Genomic DNA, 15563 nt, shown 5'->3' with positions numbered 1-15563 from the left:
TCAGCACCCACATATCTGCCTCTGGTCAGACATCAGTCTGACACACTGTTAGCCTCACTATGATAAACAGTGAGGAAAATAGAGTCAAGAAAAATAGATACTAAATTCTTATGCTTTTCCAAATATATGAAAACAAATAGAGTAAAATCGGACCTCAGCCCATTCTGACTCTCCATTTCAGCATGCTTTCAAAGTTTCATTTCTCAGAACTCCCCCTGCCTGCTTTTAACATTTTGACTTATTCAACTCAAATAATAAATCAAAAGTCAGAAAACAAGCTGAGTGCAATTAACTTCAGTATGCCAGTCTTATATTCAGGTCCGAGTAGAAATGAAAATTAGAGAATGTGCCAAATTTGATTGATCACTGAAAAAGATAAAACTTAAGATTTCAACTACTGTATAGTAATTTACACCTCAAACATTTATAGGCATAATGTTTTGAAATATTAAGATGACTCTTTTTCATAAATAAAAGGATTTAAGCAAGTATAAATTTCATATTTTTCTTACTTATCCAAATTCTCCTATACTGTATACTTCATATAAGAAGCTTCTCCCCTTCAGAACTCTTATTGATTATTCTCACAATATTTTCCTTTTTTCTTATATAAGTATGGTTCCAATACCTATCCCAATCACATAATTTTCTTAATCACATGCTTTCAGGTGCGAACTTTCTTATAACAACTCCTTCATCTGTTTTCAGAGAACAAACATTTTCTTTATATCTAATTTGGGGCTTTTTTTTTGGTGCTATAGGTTGCTTTATCTATAAGTCCTTAAGTACTGGAGTTTGAAGTCCACCAAAGAGAAACAATGTTTATCTAGTCTTCCAAGTGTAATTTTGAAGGTTTATACTCAAGAATTAAGGACATGAGAGAAATAAACTAATTCTCACAAAACTGATATCAAGCCACAAATGAGCTAAATCCTAATTGGAGTGTGAGGTTCTTCCTCTATCCTTAGATTAAGAAATAGTCTCACAGGTTTGAGGGGTCAGTAACTAAATTGGATTAGAGCAATCTGCCCCTAGCCTAAGTGTCTGCCAGAATTAGAAAGAAATACTCTCTAGGAGGAGAACCTGAGCCACAATTTATCTAAATTTTAGAACTCTAAATTTTATGCACTCATACTAATGAAGAAGTCCAATTACACAGACTTCTTGGCAATATAATAATACATAATAAAATTAACAAGATCCAAGATTCTTTTTATGAAGTGAAGTACTTGGGCTTTGTAGCAGATATTTTTTCTTATACAGAATTTATACAGAATTGTTTTTTGCCACCTGTTGATTCCAAGCTATGTTCCAAAAAAAAAAAAAAATAGAGGCTGGCATTCTGCTAAGTGCCAGATTCATAGTGGTATTTTATACTAGTAATTGCCTCACCATGCTAATTATAAGATTTTGAATATGGGTCCAGTTTTATAATATCTTTTACATCATGTATCAGAGTACTTACACATAAATGCTCAAATAATTATAGCTGTTTAAGTAGATGGAAGTTTGTGGTATCTTCCATGAGATCTGCTATCTTTCTCCTGCAGTGAGGCTTTTAAAATCTCTTTTTTTTTGTTTTCATATTATGGGTGAATAGGTTACATTGATTATCCATTTAAACATCCAGAAATTAGAAGGAGCTTATTTAACTTTTTAAATAAACAAAATTGGTCTTCAGAGCTACTTTTTTATTTCCTTGTACATAACAGGTATCCAATCCAGTATTTATTTTTAATTTCTGTATACAAATTGCATTCACTAAACATGGAACTCATAACCAATTCTCAATCAGAATTTTAATGACATTGTGTCATTAGAATTTTACATCTATTTTACATTGTCTGTAACTCCAATGTCTCCCTCTGTAAAGGCTTCTTCTTAGAAGATAAACCTAGTAAAAAATTACCACAGAAATAAAAACAAAAAGAGACAAAAATAAAATCTTACTTTTCAACCCAGTGCTTTCCTCAGAAATTTTTTATCTACTCTGAAAAAATATAGTTTGTATTCATTATCTCTGTTTTACTCCTTGAAGTTTTGACAACTAGATTCTAATTCTAACAATCCTAATGCCCACCTTCCTAAGCCCATGATATCTTTTTAGTCTTTCTCCCATCCCATACTAACCAAGTTGAAAACTTGGAACTCTTCCTTAACATTAATTCCCATTGCCCCATTCTTCAATATATGCACATTTTACTCTACACATTTTTACAGTTTTACATTTTCCTTTTGTTTGGTTTTTCCCAGTAGGCAGACATCCAAAGTTGAAGATAGAATTCCCTTCTCTTCTCACCCTACACAGATTCTCACTGCAACTTCATGGAGCCTGGCAACATCATGTGTTTATTTCTATGTGAATTACTCGCAAATTTCCCTTATAGTCCTGCCTTTCTCTCTGCCTGCTAAACTCTGCCATATGAGTATTTTGCTAATTAGTCTCTGAAGTCTATTCATTCTACCCCTTAAAATACCTCTGGAATCTTTATCATTTTTTCCCAGCATCCCCACTCTAGCTTAGATCTTTAATATCGCTCATGCAATCTAATGCAAACATTCTTTTTCTGGCCTTCAGCATTGAATCTCCAAATTAAGGTCAGTAGAACTTGATTTCCCAAGGTAAATTTTTAAAATTTTATTTTTAATTACACTTTACATTCATTATTATTTTGTATTAGTTTCAGGTGGACAGCGTAATGGTTAGACAACCATATATTTTCCAAAGTTATCTCCCTGAAACATCCAGGAAAAAATTAAAACTCAACCAAAATTTTTTAAAAGTTACCTCTCTGATATTTCAAGTACCCACCTGACACCATACATAGTTATTACAATCTTGCAGACTATATTCCCACTGTACTTTACATCCCCATGACTATTTTGTAACCACCAATTTGTACTTTTTAATTACCTCACACAAAGTTAATTTTATATAGAAGACTTGTATCAAGAAATATTTCTTGGCTTGTGTGGGTGCTGGCTGGCAAAGTGCATCCACATCACCAGCATGGAAAGTGCTCCTGGGCAGGCTCTCCCGCCTCCGCCTTACCCATTCCTGAAGCTCAGAGGCCCATAGGCCATGGCAACATGAGCAACAAAGATGGACCAGGAGGGTTCAGGAAAAGGAAGCATGGCAATTTCCCACATAACCAGGGAAGAGAACGGAAGAATGTTAATTCATCTGTACCTTTGATGTTGGCCTTCAAATCATTTCAGCAGGAACTTGATTCAAGACGTGACAAATATGAGAGTTGTAAAACTTAATTAGAATATAACTGTAGAAAGTAAAAGGACAATTTCTTTGCTTCATAGAATTACAAATGCTCCTGATATGGAGGAAATATTGCCTGAATCAGAAATTAAATCAGATGGTGTCAGACAAAAGACATTGCAGGTGGCCCAGGAGCTCTCCAGAGAAGACATGCATCCATTCCATAGGGCCATTCCTGCAGGGCTACAGGAGTACGTGGAGGCCATCTCTTTTCACCACTTTATCAAAACAGGATCATTTTATCACTATGGATGAAATTAATAAATAATTGGTATTTACAACAGAAGACAATGGGAAAGAAAATAAGACCCCCTCATCTCAGGAAAAGCAGTTTGGTTCCTGGAGACTGAAAAATCCCACTTGTTGATTGCTTTCTGGGAGCAGCGGATTGAACTGAAGAGTTGGTGCAGATGTGCGTCAACAGTGTAGGGAACGGAAACACTGACACCACTGTTAGAGTGAGCCAGGTTTTATTCAGATTTATGATAGGTTTTCATTCACTGGCAATACTGAACTTTCTGAGGTTTCTAAGAAGCTGTATACCCTGAAACAAAGTCCATCCAAAGTGGAGAATGCTTGTTATGCCTTGAAAGTCAAAGATTCAGAAATTTCAAAACATATGCTGGCGGATGTCCTTTCAGTTAAAACAGAAATGAGTGATCAGGAGAGGGCATTTCTTATAATAACTTCACTCAGTTATTATTCTCCTAAGAGAGATCAGTTTGTAAGACTGTTATTTAGTATTTTACTTGACTTTATTATGGTTTGACATAGAAAATTTTGAGTTTTACTTGTTTTAAATTATATACAAACTGTACATAAAATTATTGAAGTGAATTGTTTCTGTATCTTACTCATGAAAGATTGCATACAAATGTTTGCATATACGCCTATTTGAATTTTTGCTGGCTAAATTTCATCAGTTATCTTTGTAATGTGAATGTGGCTTCAGAGCACTTTCTGCCATATCTGCTTTAATTTACTTTGTATGAATTTTTCAGTGGTAATAATTAGTGGAAGCTATTTATAATTTAAGTTGGTGATTTTGTTATATATAGAAAAGATTTCTTAGTTATGCATCTGGACTTGAGCTTTTTGTTTAAATTCCTTAATAATAATGTGCCAAGCCTCCAAAATAGGCTTATTCCATAAAACAAAATTTAAAATTACTAAGTTACCAACATACTTTAATTTTATATGGCATTGTGGTAGGAATTCATATTATAATCTGGCTGATTTAGGCCATTTTGAATCCATATGAAACAGCCTTCCAGAAATATTTCACAGATATCCAGATGTTAGTTTCTACATTTAACTTGTCTTTGATCACAGGAAGTATGGTAGAGAATTAGAGCTAATATTGTAATATTTCCACTGGTATATGAATTGAATTATATACTTGCACATACAACTGAGATGTTTTTCGTAATGATTGTTTAGCAACTTTTTGTTGTCCATTATAGTAACAGTAGGCACATTTACAGACTCTCCTATTCTAGCTTCTATAAGAAATTACATTTAAGTAATTATAATAAAGTTTTGAAATTTTTGAAATATTAAGTTAATCCAAACCTTTATTGTTGTCCAGTTGTGTTCATTGATAGTATAAAAAGTTGCTAAAGAAAATTTATCTTGCACAGTTTAGCAATAAGACAATTGTCAAAACAGTTAAGAATAACAGTGATAGTCTCTAGTTATATGTAGAATTGGGATTTGCCTGTTGAAATTAGTTATAGATTATTCCCTGTGATGTGAAACTGACTCCAGCAGGAATTTCCACTTGGTTTTATGAGTTTTGAGAATCCAGATATTAGATTTTATTTTTGGAAATATTAGCTGCTCTGTTTGTAAGGGCTGATTCTTTGAAAGTATAATTTTTCCAAAAAATTACCTGGAGGAAAATAAAACACAGGCATGCTTAAAATATTAGGCTTGTTTGTTTGTTTTGGTGGTAGTAAGCTTTTCTGGTTTCCCTAATCAATGATATATCATACCTGAAATGTCTCATTACATGTTTTTGTTTCCTCTGCCACTTGAAGAGAAATTTATGTTAAAAGTAAAATAAAACACTGGCACCATCTATTCAAATTCCAAAATCTGAAATTATAATTACAGTATTTTTTAAAATATACTCAGTGTATACACATAAAGCATGCCATTTTCACCCAATGCACAGGATGTTAGCTTATGTAATATAATAATATATATTGGAAAGTATATGTTATCTACCTTATTAAATATTCCTTCAAAAACAAACAAGTAAAATAATAATGAGCTGAAGAATATCTTACAGGGGCTTAAAACTGAAGTCTTTTAATAAAATATTAAAACATTAACAAGAAATATTGAAGAAAAAAGTCAAGGGTCAAACATATTTGAGTATTGTATTGCTATATCTTGGAGTCTGGTTGCGAACCATCACATGAAAGGCTCTAGGAAGTAATATCTTTAAGAATCTAGTATTTAATCATGTGTTCTGTAGAATATGCTTTGGCAAAAGCTGTGCTGGAGTTGCTAAAGTTGTTCTCCCTGCTTCTATTCAACAGCATTCACCACCCTGCCTCTCTGCCCTCCAAGGATCTCACTTTTTATGAATCACAGTCCATTCAATGTACCATCATCATATCTTAAGAGAGAACAACTGGCCGCATTCATCTTTTGTTTTTTTATCATATCTATCATGATCCATTCCCCCCATAAATATTCAATGAATTTTTTACAATTTGGGATTGAATTTTCTTCATAGATTAATTAAGAGTAATCATTATTTATAAAATTGAAGATTTTTCATTAATATTTAGTTATCTAGATATTGTTCATGACTTTGTCCATGAAAGTGTCAGACATTATCAAAAATTTGTTTATCCAGGCCACCAAAAAATCATAGCACAAAATTTTAAGACCTTAAATAGTTCCATACTGAATTGAATGAGATAAACCTACTCCCAAAGAATCTACAACTCTACAAGGAAGTGACTTATTTTCATAAACTAATTAATTAAGTGCTCATGATACTCTAGAGTTCTACCAAAAATAGTGATGATTCAGTTTATTTCTGAAGAGACCATCTTCAATTTCTACCTAACTGCTATTGTTAGAATACAAATAAAGCTATTGGTATCTTCCACCCTAGGGGACAATGAAGCACATCACAAAGAAAATATTGGTACAATGGCTGTCTCCACCTAAAATTGCTGAAGAAAAAGAAGTTATTGTTGAATAGGTTAATGTGTGCTGACACAGTTACGTGAGAAGTTTGAATTGCCTCTTCCTATGTTATGTCTAGCATGTCAAACTCTCAGTTTCATAGGAGTAGATCTGGTATTCAATCACACCTTCCAAAATTAATTCAAGGTAGCCCAAAGCAACAAGTCTCTTGATGGTAATACCATAAGTATGTAGGCAAATAAGGCAATATGATAGCTTTTCTAAGAGAAGTATGATTATTAGGGCCCTAGAGATGCTGCTGATCCTTCCTGAGCTATGACATGACATTTCCCTTGTAACTATTATCTACTGAAGATAACATTTATATGCTATGGATGGAAAATGTCTAGTGTTGTAAAAGACTAAATATTTTCTTACATGAGCATCCTTAGCTATTATTGAAGAGCTAAGTCAAATCAGTTAGGAAAATGAGGTTAATTTCTCAGTCATTTTGACCTTTGAAGGCAACCATGAGGCTGATGTGGCCCCCGGTGAAAATGAGTTTGACACCCATGCTATAAGGAATAGGGGGGTTTGTTCATTTATTTTTTTAATCCTCACCCAAGATATGTTTATTGATTATACAGAAAGAGAAAAGGCTGAAACACAGAGAGAAGGAGACAGAGAAACATTGATTGGTTGCCTCCTGAAACCACCCCAACTGGGGACCAAAGCCACAAACTTTTTGGTGTATAGGATGGTGCTCAACCAACTGAGCCACCTGACAAGGGCAAGAATAGGGAAGTTTAAATGTTTCAGCCATTTCTTTTGAAAAACTTTCTTGTGCATATTAAATCCATGAAATTTCAGGGGAAGGGAAAATAATCCACCTGTAAATTAAGTCATGATGCTCTTGATGATCTGGTCAAACCAGCTGATAAACACTTCATAGGAATGCAACACAACGATCAACTGTCATAAAGATTAACATCCATTTCTTAGCTAATGAGTACCATATGCACAGCATATCCAAAGCTCATGCTTTAAAAGGTTGTATCCATTTTTATCATCACATCTGGAAGCCTATCCAGTGTGGTATACAGCTGCATGTCTGATTTTCATGTTTGTGGTTTGTAATCAGTCTCGTTAATTTTTAGTCATATTCCATATATACTGGTGTTCTTGGAAATACGTATTATTGGACATCTGGAAAAGAAGTTTCACTTTTCAGGTGTTTACAAATGCATTTCAGCACTATTTTTTATTTCTTTGGCTTTAAATGCTTCTCTCTTGCTAATTTTGACATGCATAATATTTTAGGAAAGCTATCCCTTAACAGGTGATGATGCAATAAAGATTTGCACAAGGATCACTTTAAAATGACACTTTCAATTACAAAGAGTCACATGACCCCATTTGGTCTTTTGCAGTGCTATTAAAGTAAGAAAAGAGGGAAATGCATTAGTAAAATGTTAAATTAAATGTTTAAAATTAGCCTTTAGTATATTTTGCTTTGAAATACCTGCATGTGTACTTTTAAGGATGTCTAAATGATATGTCATGTTATGTTGAGTATCTTCTTTCAAAATAAATCCTGCCCCTCAAGGATATCTATATCCAAAGTAGCTATGCCGTAATGTAGACTATAATAGCCCTTCTGTGCTAGGAAGAACAAGGATAGAAATAGATACTGTATGACTAAATGCTGATTGACAGCTCTATCACAGGCATGGTACTTTTTTAGCTACACTGCAATAGAGACTTCATATTATACTATTCCACAGATAATAAAATAGAGTAAACAGATGTAACCTTGTGGGGAAAAATATGTCTACTCAATTATAAAAATAACAAATTCAACATTGACTTTTCTAAATATCTTGGATAAACATCACAAAAGTAAGTGTTGATTCACAAGGCAAACTTTCTTCACAATTATCTTTTTAAATATTGCTTCAAATAAAAAGTAACATTATCTGGGTACTCTGTAAATATAAAGGCAAAATATTTTCTTAGAATATAAGTTTTTTAAAATGTAAATGCTGATTGAAATGTTTCCAAGTTACATATTGGAGACAGCTTAAAAGCTCTTACAAAATGAAACTTCACTTTCAAATCTGTCAAAGTTTACTGCATTGGTATATTGTTGGAAGGAAAAAAAACCTGAAGAATTTTTGTCTTCAAGAGTTTTACAAAAAGCATGATGCTTTCAAAAGCAATGACCTTTACTACTCAGAGAGTCACACATGACAATGGATGGCATCATTATTATGAGCAACACAGTCTCATCTAAATGCACTTTTTGAGTCATGGAGCCATCAAGAACTGCTTATCAGTTGCAAGACCTTGTGTAAAAATGGAGTAAGTAAAAAAAATTATGCCCCTACTGTAAACTATTGTATACATAACTTTGTCACATATTAGAATATATGATTTTGAAGTTATTTAATTTTGATTTATTTTAATTATATTATTACTCTTAAAAACTATAGCTCTAATATCATTAAAGTCTACTATTGGGTCAATTATAATCCACAAAATGTATATAAATAATCTTCCATCCAGATTTTTGAGAGGTTTGGTGCAAAACATGTGATTATGTCCACTTCTGATTTTGTTTCACTCTGGTGGTAATACACTTCCAAGGTCTTTTTAATAATGCTATTTTAAAAAAAAAACAGAAATTAACAAGTTCTAAGATTAAAATTCATATCTCTTTTGATCCACATGAAGGAACTGAAGTTAGATACTCTCAAAGATAGAGTACAGGGAATGTAATTAATGACATCTACACAGAGTCCTTGGGACATCTAGAGTTTCTGAATCTCTGAATTCAGCAATGCCGTCAGTGTGTTGGCTGACAGCCTATAACCCCCTTTTAACCTGAGCCCAGCTTACTCAGCAGGCTATGGCAAATGACTGCTGAGCTGTTACTGTCTTATTTCAAAATACACCTCCAGTTGAGCGAGGGACATGCTCTTTTACATATGGTAGGGAATTTTGTTTGGGGACTCAATTTTCTGTTACTAAATTTTTAAAGAAATGTGCAACAGTGACAAAAAAAAACACACAGAAACTCTGGAAAGGACAGAGGAAGGGTGAACTCATAGAAACTGAGATGCAGTATTTGTTTTGGCCAGACAGAGAGAAGTTGAGAAACACTCTGTAGGTAGGCCAACAAAATCTATCATGTTGTTCTGAGCTAAAGTCCTTCCATCCGGCCTACATTGCCACCACTGCTCACAGCCAAACAAGAACAGATTTAACAGCTTTATTCTACTCTCCCATACATTTATACAGCTAAAGAAGGAGTCTTAGAGGATTACTACAGAGAGGCAAGGATTATACTGATTGTGTGTGTATGAAATATATAGAAGGTAGAGGGGGGAGAAATAGTGACAAAAGTGATGAGCCATCTCCTAAAGAGTAATGATTAGAACCACAAATTCATCACATTGTCTGGGAAACACCTATGCTTCCAAACCTAATTGCCAAACTAAGTCAAGTACAGCATTCAAGCAATATACTTCATTCATTTATTTATTCATTCTACATATATTTATTGGAAACAACCTGTGTTCACGACACTTGCAATGCTCTGAAAATAGTGCTGAAGAAGATAAAGACCTTGCCCTCATGAAGTTTACAGTCTAGTCGGGAGACATAAAATGAAAAATGATATTAAGAGACATAAACGATGCCCTGGCTGGTGTGGATCAGTGGATTAAGTGTTGGCCTGAGGACCAAGGGTCACCAGTTCAATTCCCAGTCAGGGCATATGTCTGGATTGTGGGCCAGGTCCCTAGTTAGGGGTACATGAGAGGCAACCACACACTGATGTTTCTCTCCATCTTTTTTCCCTCTCTTCCCCTCTTTCTAAAATTAAAATTAATAACATCTCTTTAAAAAAAAAAGAAACAAACATGAATGAGGATAACACAGAGATAGGTATTGACAATCTATGATGGGAGAGGTAGACATGCTTTTCCCATTGGGTGACCAGTGAAGGTCACTCTGAGGAGGTACATGCAATATGAACAGAAATGTCGAAGAAGTTAGGCAGTGCGCCATGTAAAGATCTTAGGAAGAATCTTTAGGAAAGAGAATGGCAAATACAAAGTATGTTAAGTCTAAATAAGTCTGGTTTCTAGCATTAAAGCAAAAAAGTTATTGTTGCTAGGGGAGAACCAAGCAGGAAATACATGGAAATCATGATAGAAGGTTAGGCAGGGCCAACTAATGCAGGGTTTTATAAACTACAGCAATGGGTTTTTAGTTTGATCCTGAATGTGATGAGAAACATAGAGATTTCTCTTTAGAGGAAAGATATGTCATTGGTTTCAATTTTAAATGACTCCAAGGACTGGTCTGAGCAAAAAGGTGAACAGTGCTGAAATGCTAAGGTGAGGAAAACTGGAGAGGACAGGTTGTGAAGGAGGGGTGCGAGAAAGTACAGAAACAGTTCTAATTTATTAGATTAAGTTTGTGATGTGTATCAGACAACAAAAAGGAATTTTGAACAGGTAATTGAATATAAAAAAGTAGAGCCCAGGAGAGAAGTCTGTACTGGTGGAAAAGATTTTTATTTAATTTGATGATTTATTATGTTTTCTTTTTTAAAAAATTATTTTATTGTTGTTCAATTACAGTTGTCTGCATTTCCCCCCACCACTGCACCCCCACTCCAGCCAAACCCATCTCCCTCCCTTGCTTCCACACTCTCCCTTAGTTTTGTCCATGTGTCCTTTATAGTAGTTCTTGAAAACCCTTCCCTCCATTGCCCCCTCCCCCGCTCTGACTACTGTCGGACTGTTCTTAATTTCAATGTCTCTGGTTATATTTTGTTTGCTTTTTTCTTTTGCTGATTATGTTCTAGTTAAAGGTGAGATCATATGGTATTTGTCCCTCACCACCTGGCTTATTTCACTTAGCATAATGCTCTCCAGTTCCATCCATGCTGTCACAAAGGGTAGAGCTCCTTCTTTTTTTCTTCTGTGTAGTATTCCATTGTGTAAATGTATCAAAGTTTTGATCCACTCATTTACTGATGGGCATCTACGTTACTTCCAGCACTTGGTTATTATAAATTGTGCTGCTATGAACATTGGGGTGCATGGGTTCTTTTGGATTAGTGTTTTAGGGCTCTTAGGATATAACCCCAGCAGTGGAATTGCTAGGTCAAAAGGCAGTTCTATTTTTAGTTTTCTGAGGAAATTCCATACTGTTTTCCACACTGCCTGCAACAGTCTGCATTCTGCCAATAATGTACTAGGGTTCCCTTTTCTCCGCATCCTCTCCAACACTTGTTTGTTGATTTGTTTATGACGACCATTCTTACCCATGTGAAATGGTGTTTCATTGTGGTTTTAATTTGCATCTCTCTGATGTGTTGTGATGCTGAGCATCTTTTCATATGTCTCTGGGCCCTCTGTATGTTCTCTTTGGAGAAGTGCCTGTTCAAGTCTTTTGCCCATTTTTTATTTGGGTGGAAAAGATTTTGATATCATCAGTGTTTAGATGATATATGAAGGTCATGGGACTAGAAGAAATTGGATAGCTAATGACCATAGATAGAAAAAAGAATACCAAGAAATGAGTCACTATTCTCTACAACAAAGAAGAGGAGCCTGTCAAGGAAAAGGAGAGCAATCAGGGAGGAAGAGAACTAGTGTAGTGTCTCATAAGCTAAGTGAAGAGAGTATATCAATAATGACACAGTGGACAACTCTGTCACATTCTGCAAAGACATAAAGTATGAGAAGGAGTTAGAATAGATCAGTGGATTTGGCAACTGATAGATATTAACAATGTCCTTGACAGGTTTTTGTGAAATGGTGTGGATAAAAGCCAGACTGGGGAGGCTGAGAAGAAAATGTGAAGTGAAGAGCAAAGCAAGATATTTAATTGAAGCCTCAGTTTCCTCATTAATAAAATGCAGAGCTTGATCTAAATAACCTGAGATTCCTTCTATCCAAACATTTTTATATATTTTATTATAAATTTGAGCTCTTTTTATGTCTGCCATTTTGTCAAACCCTAAATGCCTGATTCGTTTCATTCCCTTCCACTGCAATTAAAAATGAGAGAGAAAAGATTATTAGACATGAGCAATTTCTCCCCAGAACTAATTTTTCATCTTCATAAGCCAGGTAACATTATTGCCTGATAGACTACACTGATATTTTTTTGGCTGTAATTTTGTACTTGTTGCCATTAACAGGAAAATATTCCCATTTCCCAATTTTCTTAATAAATTATTTTCAGAAACTGACTACTTTAAGCCAACCCTGCAGAAATGTAATAATTAGCAGCATTGCAAGAAACTTTAAAATAGATCTAACAGAGTCTGTCCTAACCAATGAGGCCCAGTTCCCCACAAAGCATAAGGTTGCTGGTTCCATGATTCCCAGTCAGGGCACATGCTTGGGTTGTGAACTTGGTCCTGGTCAGGAATGTATGAGATGCCACTGAATGATGTTTCTTTTTCATGTTAATGTTTCTCTTCCTTTCTTTCTCCCTCTCTCACCCTTTCTCTAAAAATAAATAAATAAAGTTTTTAAAAAAATTATATATATAAAAAATATATATGTCTAACATAGTCTAACAGGAGCTAATAAGGTGCTACTTTTTTTCCTGCTCCAAAACAAGCAATAGTTGCAACAATTAGATATCTTAAATATATTTATCAACAAAATACTCCTATCTTGGTAATAGGAACACTCAAGTCAGTGAGTTACTTCCCAATGGAAACAACAGAATGAAAAGTGCCTATTTTGGTTATATCTTCCATGTACTGAGTTTTAAAAACTTAACAACTCTGGCCATTCAAACAATACTTCTACTATCATTACTACTACTACTACTACTAATAGTAATAATAAGTTCAGGCTAGAGTGATCTGTTGGATATGGTCTACCATTCAAAAGAAATAGGCATATGAAAAGCTGCTCTATATCATAATCATCAGAGAAATGCAAATTAAAACCACAATGAGATATCATTTCACACCTGTCAGAATGGCCATCATCAATAAATCAACAAACAACAAGTGCTTGTGAGGATGTGGGAAATGGGAATCCTTTTATGCTGTTGATGAGAATGTAAATTGGTGCAGCCACTGCAGAAAACAGTATGGAGATAACTGAAAATTGAAAATGGATTTGCCTTTTGGTGCAGCGATCCCACTTATGGCAATATATCAGAAGGAACCCAAAAAAGTAATTCAGAAGAGCACAAGCACCCCTATGTTCATTGCAGCATTACCTACAATCACCAAGATATGGAAGCAGCCCAGGTGTCCATCAGTAGAGAAATGGATAAAACAACTATGGGACATTTATATAATGGAATACTATTCAGCCATAAAAAAGAAGAAAATTTTACCCTTTGTGACAGTATGAATGGGCCTGGAGAACATTATACTAAGTGAAATAAGCCAGCCAGGGAAAGACAAATACCATATGATTTCATTCAAATGTGGAATCTAATGAACAAATTGAACTAACAAGCAAAATGCAGACAGACTCATAGATAGCAGGATGACAGCTAATGGAGGGGGAGCTTAGGGGGTGGAAGGATTGAACAAGAAGGAAAAAGGACTTTTGGATATGGACAACAGCGTGGTGATTGCAGGTTTGGGGATATAAGGAGACTAAATGGTAACAGAAAAAGATACAATAAATTTTTTAAATGAAAAGTAAATAGCAAGCAATGCATTAGTCACATATTTACCCATGGTGCATGTGGCCCCAGATCCGTCAATATTAAATCATTGTTTCTATAAAACAAATGGAATTATGCTGTTGGGAGAGGGCTTATGACATTGTGATTTATAATAAGAAATAAATATTTGGTTTTTGTTCCCATTTCTGGCAAATTTAAAAGTCTTGCAATTTCCTTAATGAAGAGAACAACAGAGGTGTCTCTTATCATGTTAATGACTTTTAGAAGCACCTAACCAAAGACACTGAAATTAAGAACAAACTAACAGTAACCAGAGGGGAGGTGGGAGGGAGAAAATAGGGGAGATGGGGGAAGGCTCATCAAGGAATGTGTATAAAGGACACATGGACAAAGCCAAAGTGGGATAGGATTGAGGGTGGGAGGTAGAGATGGCTGTGGGAGGAGTGGTGGGGGGAAATGGAGACTACTGTACTTGAACAATATTGACAAAAAAAGAGGAAAAAAAGGAAAAAAACAAGAATGGGACCTGGTCACAAGAAGAAGCAAACATGTGATTAGAGCCTGGAAATTTCAGTTACCCCCAGCCCCCAACGTCCTGGGAGGGGAGAAGGGCTAGAGATTTCAATCAATAGCCAATGGTTAATGATTTAATTAATCATGACTACCTAAGGAAGCCTCCATAAAAACCCCAAAAGACAGGGTTCCCAGAGCTTTCTGGTTGGTAAGCACGTATAGATGCAGGGAGAGTGGTGTACCTGGAGAGGGCATGGTATCTCCTCCCTCTTTCCCCATACTCTGCCTTATGCATCTCTTCCACCTGGCTGTACCTGAGTTACATCCTTTTACAATAAACAGTGGTTTAGTAATTAATATGCTTCTTTGAGTTCTGTGAGCCAATCCAGCAAATTAATTGAACCCTATTGGGTGCCATGGGAACCTCTGGTTTATAGCCAATCAGAAGTATAGGTAACAACCTGGACTTAACAACTGCTGTCCAAAGTCCAAGTAGGTATTAGGTAGCCAAGTGGCTAAGAAAGGACCTGAAGCCAGAGAAGTCCAATTAATGGCTTTTATTTCAGTCAGAACACTGTGATCTGAACAGAAGACAGCCCCAAGGGAAAGGGTAGATGGTCTTTTAAGGTGTGTAGCAGACCCCCAGGGGAGGGTGAGTCACCCTAGTGATCTGCTCCAGGTGTTGTGGGTATCTGATCAGGGAGGGCTGATTCTGCAGAAAGCTGGAGGGAGAGGGGAAGGGCAGTGAGGATTCAACCGGTTTCCAGCAGGATGCCAGCAGCTATGCCTCAGTTGCTTCTGATATGGGGAATCTCGTGGTCAGGTATTTAGCTAGTGACCTATACCTTCTTTGCTCCAGCATAGGCGGTGGCTTAGGTCCCTGTCCCAGTACATTCTAACAGTGGGGTCATTGGAAGCTCCAATTTAAAACAGACTGGTCAGAAGC

At 35.5% G+C, this 15563-nt stretch overlaps 1 pseudogene; it reads left to right on the top strand.

Annotated features, from left to right (window-relative positions):
• The first annotated feature begins 3090 nt into the window (after positions 1–3090).
• LOC123820425 lies at positions 3091–4043 on the top strand (annotated as a pseudogene).
• Positions 4044–15563: the final 11520 nt, after the last annotated feature.

The sequence above is a fragment of the Phyllostomus hastatus genome, unplaced genomic scaffold, assembly GCF_019186645.2.
Source record: "Phyllostomus hastatus isolate PE091 unplaced genomic scaffold, TTU_PhHast_1.1 phas_contig_348, whole genome shotgun sequence".
In the NCBI taxonomy this organism is placed as follows: domain Eukaryota; kingdom Metazoa; phylum Chordata; class Mammalia; order Chiroptera; family Phyllostomidae; genus Phyllostomus; species Phyllostomus hastatus.
The sequence above is the reverse complement of the archived record's forward strand: the minus strand, read 5'-3'. Positions and strand labels throughout refer to the sequence as shown.